We start from the raw sequence: 15984 nt of genomic DNA, 5'->3' as shown, positions 1-15984 counted from the left end.
CAGTGGCAGCACTTTTAATCGTCTAAAAGTTCAAAGAACAAAGGCAGATTTTCTTTGGTCAATATGATACCAACATAAGAACTTATTTTTTTCAGTTACAACCTTAACTCTTACTATTTGTCAGTTTTAAACTGATATTGTTAAATTTTTACCATTTAGGTAAACAACTGCTTAAAACAAACAAACAAACACTTTAAGGGCTCCATGTTGGATCAGTGGGGTTACAAAGCTTGCCATGCAAGCCTGAGGACTGAAGCTGGGTTCTTGGATTCTCTCTTTGGCATTGATAGGAAACCTCATGTCTGGCTGTTCATGTGTATACAAAATTTGAAGGTGGCCTGGCTAAACATATATAGATGGTCCCTGATTTATAATGGTTTGATTTACTTTTTTCTTTTATAATAGCATGAATGCAGTACACATTATATAGAAACCACACCTCAAACTGAATTTTTATCTTTTCTCGGGTCAGTAACATGTTCCATGACATCTCTTCAATATTAGGCAACAGGAGAGTCACAAGCTCTCCAGCAGCCTCTTAATGACAGGTCAAACTAATTACTTTGTAGGTTATGGGCATCAAAGGCATTTTTGACTTCTGACATTCATAACTTGCAATGTGTTTATGAGGATTTATATTTTGTATTATGCACTGCACAAAAGTACTAGGCTTCAGCCAAAACTCTGCATACCTATGATTTACCAGCATAGAGGCAAGTGTACTTTCAAGCTCTTGACAGACTGGCATGGCCCCCTGGGGTGAGGGTCCAAGGACTTCATGTTCTTAGGCCACCAACAGCAACACCTAGAAACATGTCAGAATCACAGATGCTTGAACTCCAACCCCTAATCTTTGGGGTGTGCCCAACAATCTATAATCTGTGTTTTCACAAGACCCCCAGATAATTTGATACATGCCAGCTAGTACTCCAGAAAACTCTCCTGGTTGTTGACAACTCTTGTAATTGTTTAGAAGCTAAAGCTCCCAAAATGCTGAAAGTACTTTCTGTGCACATTCTTTGTTTCATGGTTTATTCTACTCTGTTAATCCACCAGAACACCCTCATTCAGTTTTTATCCTCAAAAATAAATTAATCTCTTTACTTCCTTTGTTCCTTTCCACTTGATGGTCTGAGCCCAGCTCTGCTGAGTTTGTCCTATATAATGTGTGCTTGTGTGAGAATTTGTTTCTTTTTTGTTCTATACAGCCCTAAGGACAGAGGAAGTAAAGATGGGTGGTTAGAAGTTTGTTAGTTTGAACTAGAAAAATTATTTTAAGAAACAAGTACAGAAGTTTTGCTAGATAGAAACCAAAAGATATGGGAGGGATGTTGGAAGGGAGAGGGAAGAGAGGAAAAAATAGCCTAAGTTACACATGGAAAGTCATGTTATTAAAAGCATTTACTAATAAGCTAAAAACATAAATCCTTTCATTATAAGTAATATAATCTTCAAAATAATCTTTTAAAGAAAGAATACTTATATAACTAATTCTGCCAATCAGTATTAGTGCATACTTTAGAAAATAAAGACCAATGTCTGAAAGTTGTAATATTTGTAGTACTTTAACATTTACAAAATTTTATGTAATATGAACATAAAATATTCATTCTGGACAAAATTGTAGGCTGCTCAGGGGAAAGGTATAATACCTGATGAACAGAACAAGGAGTTGATTTAAATTAAAATGGCTACTTAGCACTAAAATTATACTAGTTGGAAACGTCACTCATGTAATTTCTGCTGGTGGCTAAAATGACTGGTTTCAAAATTGGGCTATACTTTATGTGCTGGTTCCTGGGACTTCTTCAGATCAAAAAAGACTAAAACACATATAATTCAGTAAAATCTTAGCTACTGAATAAAACAAAAACAACATAATTTTTTTTTTTTAAAGGAGAAAAAGAAGGTTGCAAAGGCCAAGGCGAGCACATTTGCATGTGGTGTCCATGACCTTCAGCAGGCCCCTCAGCACTGAGCCATTCACTTTTCCTTTGAACTTAACTGTGGCAAAGTTTGCTTTCCAGAGAGTTTGTTAAACGTCTGAATTCAGATGAGCCTGGTAGTGCTCCATAAGCACACAGTGCTACAAATGTCCAATCTGGAAAGATAAAGTAAAGACTATTTTCAGGCACAAATGAATCCAGTGATTTCTATCCTTGGTCCTTCCTCTGCTATTCTCCTTTCAATGCTTACAGAAAAAAAAAATCAAAACATTAATTTAAAAACTAGCATTTCTTAATATGAAAAGTAAAAAATCCCAGGCAAATTATCTTAAAATATGCTAAGAGCATAATGATAACAGTGACCAAGTATTACAGTTCCAAAAATAAGTGACTTAAAAAAAACAATAATCTGTTCAATTTTAAAAAAAGAAAACAAGAAACAGTATAATAAAATCTTATAGAGAAATTGTTTTATATGATCCTCTTGTTTTTTTCTTTTTCCAAGCTAAGAAACAAACCTGGGGGCTTGGGCAGGTGAAGCAAGTGTTCTATCTTGTGCTCTGTGTCCAGCCCTTGACTTCAACATAGCAGTGGCTAGTCTGCAACTCCATACTCTGCTGCTTCTGCCTTCTAAATGCTTCGGCTATGAATGTACACCATCATGCCTAGCTCCTCTGTTGTATTTTAATGTAAGATAAAGCAAACAAACAAAAACAAAATCACCTAAAATTTAGCAATAATAATTACTAAAAAATCCAGAAGAGTTAGAAACAAACCTATGTACTTTGTTCTACACTTCATTACCACCGTTGTTTGTTTGGTTGGTTTTTAACTTTTAAATTAGATTTGTTTGTGTTGGGGTGTGCGGAGAGCATGTACACACCAGGATATACTTAAAGAGATCAGAAGACAATCTGTGGAAGTTGATTTTCTTTTCCATTATGTGGGTGGGGACTGAACTCAAGCTGTCAGGCTTGGAGGTAAGTGCCTTTACTCACTGAGCTGTGTCTCCAACCCACATGTTTTAAATCTATCACTTCTAGCAATACAGGGAAAGCAAAACAAAACAAGTTCTGATATTTGGTCATTTTGAACAAAATTAGAAAATATTAAAAACCATTAAGTAAATTTAAAGGACATATATGCAAGGGCCATAAACACACATGTCAAAGAGAGGGGACTGTAATGGTACAGAGGGAAAACCAGGTTGTAAGTGTTCAGAAAAGAGAAGTGTCAGAAGCTGTGCTGTTTTACAACAACCGCCTCATTTTATTGCCTCTTACTCACAGTTGCCTCTTACTCTGCTGGAAAAATCCAGAGACCACCCAGTTAAGATGAATGTTGCATAAGGCATTTCTCTTTTTACTGCACATCCAGAACTCTATCCTCACTGTACTAGTCAAGAAATGGCAAGCTGAACCTGAAGATTTCAGGACTGTGTAACCCATATTCATGTTCTAAATTATACTTCTGTCCCACGGGTGAAGGACCAAAGATACTTCTCGGCCATTCTACAGTTGCTGTCACTTGTCCCGTTTGTACTTGAACAGTGAACTAGCACTGCCCTGCGGTAATTACTGACATGAATCATAAGCAGAGCAATATAATAAATTCCAACTGCCATGTAACAGCCAAGAGTGGCCACATGAAACAAAGCTGGACTCACTGACCTTTCCCCCCTGGATATTTACTATTTGAAGAAGGCCACAGGGTGGAGGAGGCAGAGAGGGGGTAAAGTTCTCAAAATGGGGAATAAGCTAGGATAAAGAGTCCCAGACTGCTGTCTCCCCAGTTTCCTTTCTTAAGAAATCACTGCATAGGCGAGGAAAAGTATAAAACAAAGGAAATCACAATTAAGTATGAGGTTTCTCAATATCCTGCACAAATGCTTACTCATTATCCCTCACAACAGCTCTAGGAGGTTAGTATATCTCCATTTACAGGACAGAAAACCTGCTATACTGAGCTATGATCTACTTGGAAAGCTTTAGGTATAAACTAGTGACAGCAGGGTTTACTCTCCAAGGATCCCATGAAGAGTAAATTAGGTCCAGCAAGCCAAAGGCAAGACGCCTGTGCTGGAAACAGCAACAGACCAAGAGGCAAACAGAGGCATACAAGGAAAAAAAATCTATCACGTCAGCCCACATTCTAATCGTCATGTGACCAATCATGTGGAAAGGCTACACAGAGGCTGGGAGACCACAGCCACAGCTTCAGGTCCTGTTTCCCAATTACTCTGTGCCTTGGGTTCTTCACCTATGAAAGCAGGAGCTCCTATTTCATAAACCCTAAGAAGTAAATGAATTTACACACATAGGCACACTTTTACAGTGCCTGTGCACATGGCCTCTTATTGTTCCTACATCCTATTTCATGCAGTGGGGGCATCAAGGAAATTCCAAAGTAATGTGGCTGATGGGTTCCCCCCCAAGCATTGCTTAAAATGCATTATTAAACAGCTAGATTGATTATCAGTTAGCTAATTTTTATTTTTGAGACAGGATCTTGCTACATTATATTGTTTTGAAACTCACTATAGTGACCAGGTTGGCCTTGAATTGGATTCTTAAATGTTGCTTGCTCCTGACTCCTGAGTGCTGGGACAAAAAGTGTGCACCACCATACCCAGCCTTGGATGTTTGTTTATTTGTTAATTTGTTTATTACTGTGAGCCAATTCACAAACTAAAAGGTTGGGTAATATATATTGTTTGGATGGTGTGGTGGAGAAAGGACAAGATAAATAGATGAATCATAGATACTTCCCCACAGTAAACTCCAGAAATTTCACAGTGCCGGTGTGCTAAAAGAGACAAACACATTAGGAAAGAATGGACTTAGGGTCAAGTACTAGAAATCACTTGAGCAAAAATTTAGACACAGAAAAGAGTTTATGTTTAAAACCATAGTCAGAGCTGGGAGGTGGTGTGCATACCTTTAATCCCAGCATTCTGGAAGCAGAGGCAGGCAGATCTCTGCGATCAAGGCTGGCCTGGTCTACAGAGAGGGTTCCACGACAACCAGGATAGTCACAGAGAAACCCTGTCTCAAAAAACCAACCAACCAACCAACCAACCAAACAAACAAACAAACAAAAAAACCCAAAATAATAAAAAAACAAAATTAGAAGGGAGGGAGGGAAGAAGGGAAGGAGGAACAGAGGAAAGAGGGTGTTACTACCCTAGAGGGTGACCTAGGGATGAATAGCAGGAGGCATTTGCTGGGAATTCTGAGTCTTGACCCACCTGGACCTCCATGAGAAGAATCTGTATTTTCAAAGATCTCCAGACGGTTTCTATGTACATTAAAGTTTGAAATGCACTACCAAGAAAACATGGAAAAATTACGCTACATATCTTAGAGAACAAATGGTATGTACATTAGTACATTAGTAATTTAGCTTAGGATAGCAAGCTAAAGGCAACTTCTTTTTGGAGGGGTGGGGTTTCAAGACAGGTTTCTTCATGTTGCACTGGCTATCTTGGAATTCATGCTGTACACCAGGCTGGCCTTCAACTCATAGAGATCCACCTGCCTCTGCATCTTGAGTGCTGGGATTAAAGGTGACTGCCTGGCTTAAAGGCAAACTTCCTATAGACTGGTAATATAAATGTCAGGGAAAAAAGAGATATTCTAAAGACAGACACTCATGCATCTCTCTGACTATCAAACTATTGAAAAATGGATTCCAAATTAAAATTTTCCTTGGAAACCCAGGCTCAAGGAAGGGAAAGTTTCAATCACTGTGCCAGCAGCAAGAGGAACTTGTCTTCCTGAAAGAAACTGTCCATAGTTCTGACAACTTAAGCATAGACAAAGTTGATGAAGAGGATCACACCTTGAAGACTGCTGAGTTAGGCATGCCTCTTGGACCTAAAGATGGGCTTGGCAGTAACTGAGCCCCATATGTTCCTCTTCCCAAAGTGCCACACAGAATTTTTATCTTTCTTTTGTTTTACTATTATTTGTCTCTTATTAGTTTACTGGAAAAAAAAGTGACCAAGTGTAGCTTGTTGGGGCTTCCAGAGCTCATGTTTCGAGCCCCAGAATTCTAGTAACAATAAGACAACAAAATAGTGATAAGTAACAACCCACCGGTGAGAAAAGAAGACAAGTCGGTGAAAGCACTGGGTAAAAAAGTGTAACATCTGGGGCTACAGAAATGGCTCAATAGTTCAGAGCACTGGATGTTCGTGTAGAAGTTAAGTTCCCGGTTAAGTTCCCAGCACCAACATGGTGGCTCATAACATCCATAATTTCAATTCCAGAGAATCTGATGTCTTCTTCTGACCTCCACAGGCACCAGGCACACAACACACACACACAAGCAAACATTAACATATATAATAAACAAAAAAAAATCTAAAAAAAACAAAAAAAAACCCCAACAAATTTAAAACCGTAATATTCTTAAGAAGCAAATGAAGACTCCAGTATATTAACATAATAATATTTATAATGGTGTTTTGGGCTCAAAAGCAAAAGTACTAAAATATGCTTTGCTAAAGAAAGGAAATGTGTATTCTACTTCAAGAGTCCACCCAACTCCACCCACCACCGCTAGGTAACTACAAAAAGCTAGTATATAAAGTTACCTGGTGTATCCTCTTTCATAAAATACCTTCTTTACTAATAGAGCTAGTTTTTTCATTTTTATAAAGAGTGATTTGGGGAAGGATTTCTTTGTATAATTTTTGTTTGTTTCTAAGACATGGATGGCCTCCCTCTGTAGCCCAGGCATACCTGGGACTCATAAGACAACCTATGCTGCAGCATTTGAGTGCTGGGTGTAACATAACTTTTAGGACCACTTTCATATTCATCCATCATTGCACATTCCTAATCTGTTGCAAGCCTTTCCTCATCCATGTGTGATTACTATTTTGACTCTTGGCCATTTTTTTTTTTCTTTTTTTTCCAAAGCGCAGCACAGTAATTGACTTCTCCACTAGATCACAAGCTCCTTGGAGGCTTGGGGCTATTTTTCATGTATTTATTTCACTTGGGCAATTACAGTTCTTTCAAAATAGCTGACGTGGAAAGTGTCACGTACTATCCAGAAAGAACTAAGGAGAATGGAACTAAAGAAGAATGGGAAATGAGACTTCTGTATTATCTTAAAAAAAAGGTTGTTTCTTCACTCACTTATAAACTATGAGGTAATTCAAAAGAATATGGATTCACATTCAATAGTGACAAATAATGCTGAACCCAAATATTTAAATAATTAAACATGTAAGAGATATAGTAAAGTGTTTTCTGAGAAATCATAGTACTCTATGTATGATGAAGGGATAAATGTTTGGGAAAAAATTCAAACTAATGGAAAAGCAGAGATATTAGGAAGCAAATGTGACACAAAATAATAGGGCAGAGGGTGAAGTCCCAGAAGTTCTCATATCAAGCATAAAAGGGAAAAGGCCAAGAAAGCAATGACCCCCTCCCCCACTCCAGGCCAGCTAAAGCTACCAGTGCCATTGGTAAAGGTTTCTGAGAGTAACCCAGAACTCATTATCATACTAAACCCCCACTCTCCTGGGATAGATTCTAGGTGCTGATCACACCAGCAACATATGAAGTTGATTGTAGAATGACATTATAATAGAGAACGCATGGAAAAGCTCACGTTATGAAATGAGCCAAGAGCCCACCCCAAGGTAACATGAAAGCCCCAAACATTTTACACAGCAGGACCACCACCAACTTGTTACACTTTTCTCTTTGCTCCAGCTTGCTTCCAAGCCCTTGCCTCCAGTCCTTAAATACATACTCTCTTGATAAACTGTTTTCTGCTGCAACCATGGACTCCTGCTTAGTATCTATTTTTTAGAGACACAAGAACTTGAAACACTCCAGAATCCTTATCAGCCAATATCAAAACTGTATTCTGAATAGAACGAAATATCGTCCAGGAACATACTAGTTAATTGTGAAAATGGAAAGTATGACATTAAGGATAAACTGGATCATGGTAAGAAAGGTTGTCTTAGATATGTTTTCATAAAGAACTGGTTTTTAGGATAAAAAAATGAACACAATAAATTTTTATAATAATTGCCTTGTTATTATATAACTGTATGGCCTACATTGTTTCACTGTTCAAACCCATATTTTTAAAAACTAGTTAACTCAATAATCATTATCCTACAATACAATTGTCTTCCTGTAAGACATAATTCTTTCTGAACTGTAACTTTAAAAGAAAAAAAAAAAAAAAAGAGCCAGCCCATTGTCTCAGGGAGAGCTCACACCTTTGTGCAGAGTGCTCTGGAGGTTAATGATTCATCAGATCCTTCCTTGGCTTTTACAGAGCCACAGGCTTTTCTCCCTTTTGTGTGCACTCCCTAGAAGTCTGACATTTCAAAAGGATACCAAAGCATCTTAAAAATCTGTTTATGAGTTTGCCACCAAACTAGGACTCAAAAAGCCTGAGTCACTTACTGCCACAATACTTGTGTGTAACATTATCCTCTGTCTAACATTTGGGAAAACAAATGAAGAAAAAGATTTAACTTTTTGTGTGTAAGAATATACTTGTCAAAATTAGTGTAACTACATGAAAAAACTTGCTTGTGTTTAGTGACTGACTGAATCCAAAGTAATGAATCAGCCATGTTTAACCATAGTTACAGGAAACAACTTTCTTGTGATTTGCTAAAATGTCTTAAGAGGAAATAATAAACTACTAGCACTTCAGTGTCCCCACAGAGTAAGCAGTATTCCAGAATAGCAGGAAAACAGGAAAAATGCCCCAAATACTCATGGATTCTCATGGATTTACAAACACACACACATACACACCAATCATGAAATTGTATTTAGAAACTGACAGCCCTGATGAAGAAACAAGAACCAGATTTTCTTTTTTAACAACTACAAAACTAAACAAAATAAGTAAAACAATAGTTTTGAAATATTAAACAACAGGACAAAGACTCAAAACACATGTTGAGTCATCATCATTCCAGGCCACAACATAGGAAAAAAGGGATATGGAACCCACTGGTCCCCAACAAAGAAACCAACAATATTGAGGTGACATAATTAACAGGACAGAGAGCTCAGAGGTCTGTGAAGACCCACTTGAGCTAGGTCACAAGCAGTACACATCCATGAGATAATTACCCAGCACTGAAAAGGGACCACTGGGAGGAGCAGAGCCCTGCTGTGAGGGACGGTCCCAGACTCTAATTTCTACCAGCCACAGTGGACAAACTTTCAATCCATCTATGAGCAGTAGGCACAGTACTCAAGAGAACATTGCTTGGACAGTAGAGAAAATTTTAGATATAAAGACTGACGTTTGAGTGAACAGAAAGTTCCTGGAGTCAGAAGGAAAACAAAACAGAAAAGTAGGGGAGGTAGAGGGTTTTGTTTGTTTTTTGTTCTTTAAATCAAACTATTTATAAGAAATTTAAATGTGTCCCAAAGTACAACTCAAGAATATTAAAAAGAGTATGAAAATAGTCAGAACCCAGTAAAGCAAAATTCACAATATTTAACACCTAGTTTAAAAAAAAAAAAAAATAACAAGAGGCCAAAAAAAAAAAAAAAAAAAAAAAAAAAAAAGGTGGTTTAGAAAAGAGAGTATCAGTCAAAAGAAACACATCTAAATAGAAACAGACATTAGAATTAGAGGGAAGATGTTTTAAACATTTTAGTACCTATGTTCCATGTGTTCAAGAAGGCAAAGGAGCATAAATCTATTAAAGATATATAAAAGGAATCAAAGTAAAAATTTCTAGAGTTGAAAAATATAGTATCTAATATGAACATAGAATTAACAGCAGATCAAACACATTAGAAGAAAATTCCCTAAGTTTGAAGGTGCAGCTATAGAAACCACCTAAAATGAAATACACAAAATCCACAAGGCAATCCTTTAAAAGAGGAGTAAGCAGCAGTGAGCTGCAGAATAACCCCAAGAAACTTTATATTAATCAATAAGAGTGGAACCCCAAAAGAATAGGTGGAGAGGTCAATAAAAATATCTTGAAGTATAATGGCCCAATTTTACAAATGTGGCAAAATCTACATGCCCACATACCCAAACCAAAGAAATTGTAATGAGGCACACTATGGGAAAACTGGTTAGGACCAATGATAGGGAGAATATCTGACAAGCAGCCAGAAAGAGAAGTCTTCTACACCAGGAAAACAAGCACAGTGGCTTCAGGAAGAACAAACCCAAAGACAGTGGAGCAGCTCCTTTACACAGGAAAAGAAAGCTGTAACCTAGATTCCGATGCTTGGTCAAATAGCTTCCAAGCATGAAGTGACCTGTTTTTCCAGACATACAAAAGTTGCAACAGACCTCCTAGATAGACCTGTATACAAAAAATTTAAATGAATTAATGAATGAATAAAAAGCTCTTAGAGACAGAAGGAAAATAAATCAGATAAAAATCTGAATCTACATAAAAATTGAAGACCAAAAAGAAAAACATGTAAAGAAATGAAGATGCATTTTTAATTTTATCTTATTTTCTCTCTTTCTCTAAAAGGTAATTGATGGGCTTCACATGGTGCCACATGTTTTTCTTTCTTTCTTTTTTTTAACCCAAGCACTCTAGAGGCAGGTAAATGTCTGTGAGATTGAGGATAGCCTGGCCCATACAGCAACCTATGTCGCCTAGGGCTTGACAGTGAGACTTTATCACTAAGTAAATAAATAGAAAAGAAAGAAAGAAGGGAATATATAACAAGTTATACCAATGCATTATTTTTATAACTTCTGGTAGAATAATACATATTACAATAACAGCACCAAAGTCGGCAGTGACAAACTGTAAGTATACTGTTCTGTTTTTTCTCCCATCCTTCTCTGCCTCCCTTCTTTTTGTTTATTTATTTATTTGTTAGTTTAAGACAAGAGTTCACTCTGCTGCCCAGGCTGGTCTTAAACTCCTAGACCGAAGCAATCTTCCTGTCTCAGCCTCCAGAGAAGCAAGGGACTGTGTCCTGCTATACCTGGCTTCATTGTCCTTATACTACATGGAAAGTTGTAACGTGATATTCAAAGATAGACTGAGAAATTAAGGCAACACATTATAAATCTTAAAGCAACCAATTATAAATTAAAATACAGGAGTGTAAGTAGTGAGCCTAAAGAAAAGATAAAATGGATTAAAATATTTAATGCAAAAAGAAAAAAAAAAGGTCGAGAAAAGGAAAATGAACAAAAAGACAGACGAGAAAACAAACACCAAGAGAATTTAGTCTCAACCATATCAACAGTCGTGATAGATATAAAACTTCCAGAAGCTGAACATGGACTGCTTTGGAGTTTTGCATAATGATTCCAAGGCAAACTAAGCTTCAGAAGACTCTGTCTCAAAAAAAGAATCAAAAACAGAGAGAAGTGGGGGAAGGAAACATGGAGAAGGAGAAAGGGAAAGGGAAAGAGAGAGGGAAATCAAACATTTCAATTGTCTCAAGCACAGAGTATCATCTAATTGAGTGACAATGAAACCAAGGCCCAGCAATTTATTGCCTTGTAGTCACTTTAAGCATAAAGACACAAATAAGTTAAAAGTTGAAGGAGGAGGGAGCCATGTAATGTTAAGAAAAGGAAACTGAAGCAGGTTTATTAACACAAGGGCAGTTGTTTTGCAAGGTGTATCACCAGATGGATGTTTTTTTCATAGCAGACTGATCAGCAACTTGGTCAAAGAACTTTACAATTCTTTTCAAGGTCTTTAGCCTCTGCCCTTCTAGCCCCTCTGCACTGAAATTTTAGCCCCTTGTTCACATTTCTCCTTGCTACATGTCCTGGGTGGCATGTATCACCCTTTCTCAGACTCTTAGTTCCTGAGTCTTTTCCTCGTAGGGTCTCATGTCCCCTGTTCAACCTATACTCTCCCAAGATTATTTCTGTGAATACAAAAATCTCTGTTTCTTAACATTAAAACTGAAATTTCTCATATCTCTGCCCATCACACTGTCACTTCAGACATCACTAAAAATTCTGGCTAATTGAAATCTCTTTCATTAGGTTCCATGCAATTAAAACTTCAAATCTTAATCCTCATCACTCTCTGGCCAACATCCCCAATACTGCTCTATTGTGCCTACTTAGCTATATTCTAATGCCTGATTGCACCTCATAACTCACATTTTCTAATCTTACGAATGGCTACAGGATGATTCTGGGGGAAAAGTGCCATCATACAGAACTGTGGTGGAACAACAGATGCATAGTTTCTGCCCTCAAAATTGCCTAAAATTCTATAGAGCAATTCTTGTATCCTTCACCAGTTTCTCTCTCCAACAGGTCCCACAGTAACTATTGTTAAACCACAACCAGTCTCCTCCAACTTTTAAATGACACTTCACCCCCCAGTAAATAACCTCACCTCCATTTTATGAGAAAAATAAAAAATTGAAAAACTATTAATTTGAGACTTCATCAATTTCATGCCACTATACACCACAAATACCTTACTTGCCACAGTATTTTGAAATGTGGACTTGTCTCTGCTTAAACAGGAGGTGGCATCTATTTCCCTGTCCCCTCAATCTAGCAACCATTGTGACTATTTTTGTTGGTTTGTTTGTTTGTTTGTTTGAGAAGGGTTTTTCTATGCAATCCTAGCTGACCTGAGTTTGTAGAACACACTGGCCTCAAACACAGGGATCCAAGTGCTTCTGCCTCTTGACTTCTGAGATTGAAGTGTGTGCCACCACTGCCTGGTCCACTGTGACTGTTGTGACCAGCAGAAGGATTTCCAGATATGGTCCTCTTAGAAGTCATTTGGAACCCAGCTTCTATATCAGAAGTGTGCCTACCCTAAAACCAAAATGCTCGAGGAAGCATAGCTTTCATATTAGGGTCACAGGGCAAGATGGGGGTGTGGAAAGGAGAAAGGAAGAAGCAAGTGTGAGTGACAGTAAAGTCTAGTTTAGACAGCAAAGAGAAGCTTGGAAGCAGATCAACCTGCCCCAAGCTATTGATCCCACAGTTTCAGAGAGTAAGTACCCTATTCTCAAAGCCTGTCTCACAATAATCATGAGCAAAATAAGATAACCATTTGCACTAAACTGTTTCCTAGCAATAGAAAACACTGGTAGTGATTCTTCCCACAACATTTAGGTCTCTCTTCTATTTTAAAAGACAATCTTTCCAGGGCTGGCACTGCCACGGTGGTGTGTTACTCCTGCTCTCTGCACTCTTAGTCACTGCTACCACTTCTCTGTCTCTTGTTCATGACTCATCCTCATCGCCACAGTCTTTCTTGTTGCCAGAATCTTTAGTTTTCTGGCGGCTGCTTCTATCATATCCTTCAGACTTTGAACCCCCTCTTCATGGTGTTTGTTCTCTCTCTTCAGCTGCTCTATTTCACTTTCTTTTGGAGGCAAACTTTTCTCTTTGCTGTGCATCCTTTCAAAGTTAACACTCCTCAGGGTTCTATCTGTAGCCTTGTCTCACTTTAGATGATATTACCTATTCTCCAAAGTGTAGTACCTTAGTTTTGGACAAAGCACATGAGGATTCACACAGCAGCTCTGACACGCAGCTTGTATGGTCTGGGGAAATATACCAAGATTCTCTAGGGGTTCATTTCCTCATCTAGAACATCACCATTTGATAGACTAGTATGAGAATGTGATGACTAGTTTTTAAAAATGTAATGACATTCTAAGAGGTGCTTACCAAACTGACCAGCACAATATTTTGCCAAAAAATATGATTATTATATATGTGTGGCAGATCTCAAATCCATATTCCTAGCCTAACATGCTTTCCTAAGCTCAACACATATATCCCACTGACCCCCTCAATTTGAATGGCCTCTAATTATTTCAAACTCAATGTAATAAAAATTATTTTTCCTCAAGAAAATTACATTCAATCCAGGCTATTTTCTTAAAATGATACTACCATCCACTTGGTTACACAAACCAGAAACCCAAATTTCATTATAAGTTGACCCCTCCCTGCCCCTATATAATTAACTGCTACAACTGATAACACAATGCCACATACTGTTTTTAGTGCTTTTTTTTTTTAAAAAAAATTAGGTGTCATATTAAGTCACCTAATGAGATATAAAGATAATGAGTGTCTAGTAATAAACACAGTAAGACTGTAAAGGAAGCATGACTGCAGGTATAATGTAACCACAAAAAGCAAAGAGAAACATTAAAATATGGTAAATAAAAGGGCAGAGAAAACCCTTTCAAAGCTCATGTATTAATAGAAATAAATGTGACTGTATAAATTAAATAGAAAATTCTTGGACTCAGCAGTTAAGAACACTTGGTGCTCTTGCAGAGGACCTGAGTTTGATTCCTAGCACCCACATGGTCGCTCTCAACTATCCCAGTTTCAGGGGATCCAACAGGCATGCATGTGGTACATATATATAGATGCATGCATGCAAAGAAACAGTAATACAGATAAAGTATAAATAAATAAAAAACCCACATTAAAAATAAACAGGCTGAATGAAGAGATGGCTCAGCAGTTAAGAACATTGGCTGCTCTTCCAGAGGACTGGGGTTCAATTCCCAGCACCCACATGACAGCTCACAACTGTCTGTACCTCCTGTTCCAGGGGATCCAACACCCTCTCACAGACATACAAGAAGGCAAAACACCAGTGTACATAAAATAAAAACAAATAATTAAAAAATAAACTGATAATACCTTAACTGTTTTTGGAGTCATAACAGATCTGCTATGATTTAAAACATCTCCCATATTGTCATTTATTTTTAATACCTGGCAGACCCTGACAGGCTAATATATGAGGCTGTGAAAGTGAAACCTACATTGCCATGGAGACCAGAGAATGTTGCAGATGCTTGGACCATAGGATATTAGCTAAGGAAAACTACAAGCACAGAATGGAGCTGGACCAAATGAGAGGTTATATGATCTTGGTTCAATCCCCAGTATACACACTCATGTACACATATTTTAGGGGGGAATGAAAATAATTATTACTTCATTTAATTCCCCCCCCCCAGTCAACAACACAATGTGAATACAATCCCACCAGGTTTCAGTGTTAATGAGATAATTTTTTAGAGACACAAAATCAAAAGTGTATGAAAAGTTGCTGTGGGTCTTGAGCTGGCTATTCATTACACAGGCACAATCAATTTATGAAAAATCCATCCAACTATCACCTGAAACTTATATTTTCCTGTGTGTGTGTGTGTGTGTGTGTGTATGTGTACACATATGTTTCAGTTTTTTTAAAGTCTGTGAAAGCGCAAGTATAAGTGATATACTTTCTAACATAATGACCATCATTCTCACAGGAAAAATACACAATATCATATTTGTGAAGTTATCTTCACAAAATTATCCACTACCAATTACATAATGTTATAATTTAAAATGTGATATAAAATTCAGACATTAACAACAAATAAAAGCATTTGCATAGACTGGCTGAGCAGTCCTAATCCAAAAACCCCAAACTGGAAATGCTCCAAAACTTGAAATTCATTTCATATTAACATTCAAACTAAATATGCTTAGCATGCAACAAGTTTAAATTATTATTTTAAAATCTACAAATCTGGTGAATTACAAAGTATAATCCAATAAAGTAGACTTGAAGAACATAACAATATTTTAGGGGCCTACCTTATAATTACTACATAGGAAATGCTTCCTTTATTAAAACAAAAACTTTATCAGTAGCTTATACGTTATAACTAAAATGCCTAGAGCATATAGTTTCCACTCCTATAATGCTATAAAACAATACCTACTATTAAATAATAGTGTGAACTTTGCATTATTATCTTTAAGATTAGGACAAAATGATCAGTTAAGACAGAAAAAAATTACATAAATAATCCCAGACTTTTAATTTTGTTGAAAAGTGTTAACATTTATATTATCACATTAATACTTAGATTTTAAATATATTACCTCAATAAGTTTTTTTAAGAGTTCAACTTTAATGTGCCAACTTTGTGAAAACTTGTTCCTAAACAAATGCACTGGACGGTCTAAGAAGCTCAGCAGGCAGCTGGCTTGGCGGTATCCACGGCAGAAAAACACCTGGATTCACACT

At 37.2% G+C, this 15984-nt stretch overlaps 1 protein-coding gene across 2 annotated transcripts in view; it reads right to left on the bottom strand.

Moving 5' to 3' along the window:
• Window positions 1-15984, bottom strand: part of Rb1 (RB transcriptional corepressor 1) — a 121372-nt gene that overhangs the window by 42258 nt on the left and 63130 nt on the right. The window lies entirely within an intron of this gene.

The sequence above is a fragment of the Phodopus roborovskii genome, unplaced genomic scaffold (genome assembly GCF_943737965.1).
Source record: "Phodopus roborovskii unplaced genomic scaffold, PHOROB, whole genome shotgun sequence".
Lineage (NCBI taxonomy): Eukaryota > Metazoa > Chordata > Mammalia > Rodentia > Cricetidae > Phodopus > Phodopus roborovskii.
Note: the sequence above shows the minus strand (reverse complement) of the source record. Positions and strands in the feature narration are given on the sequence as shown.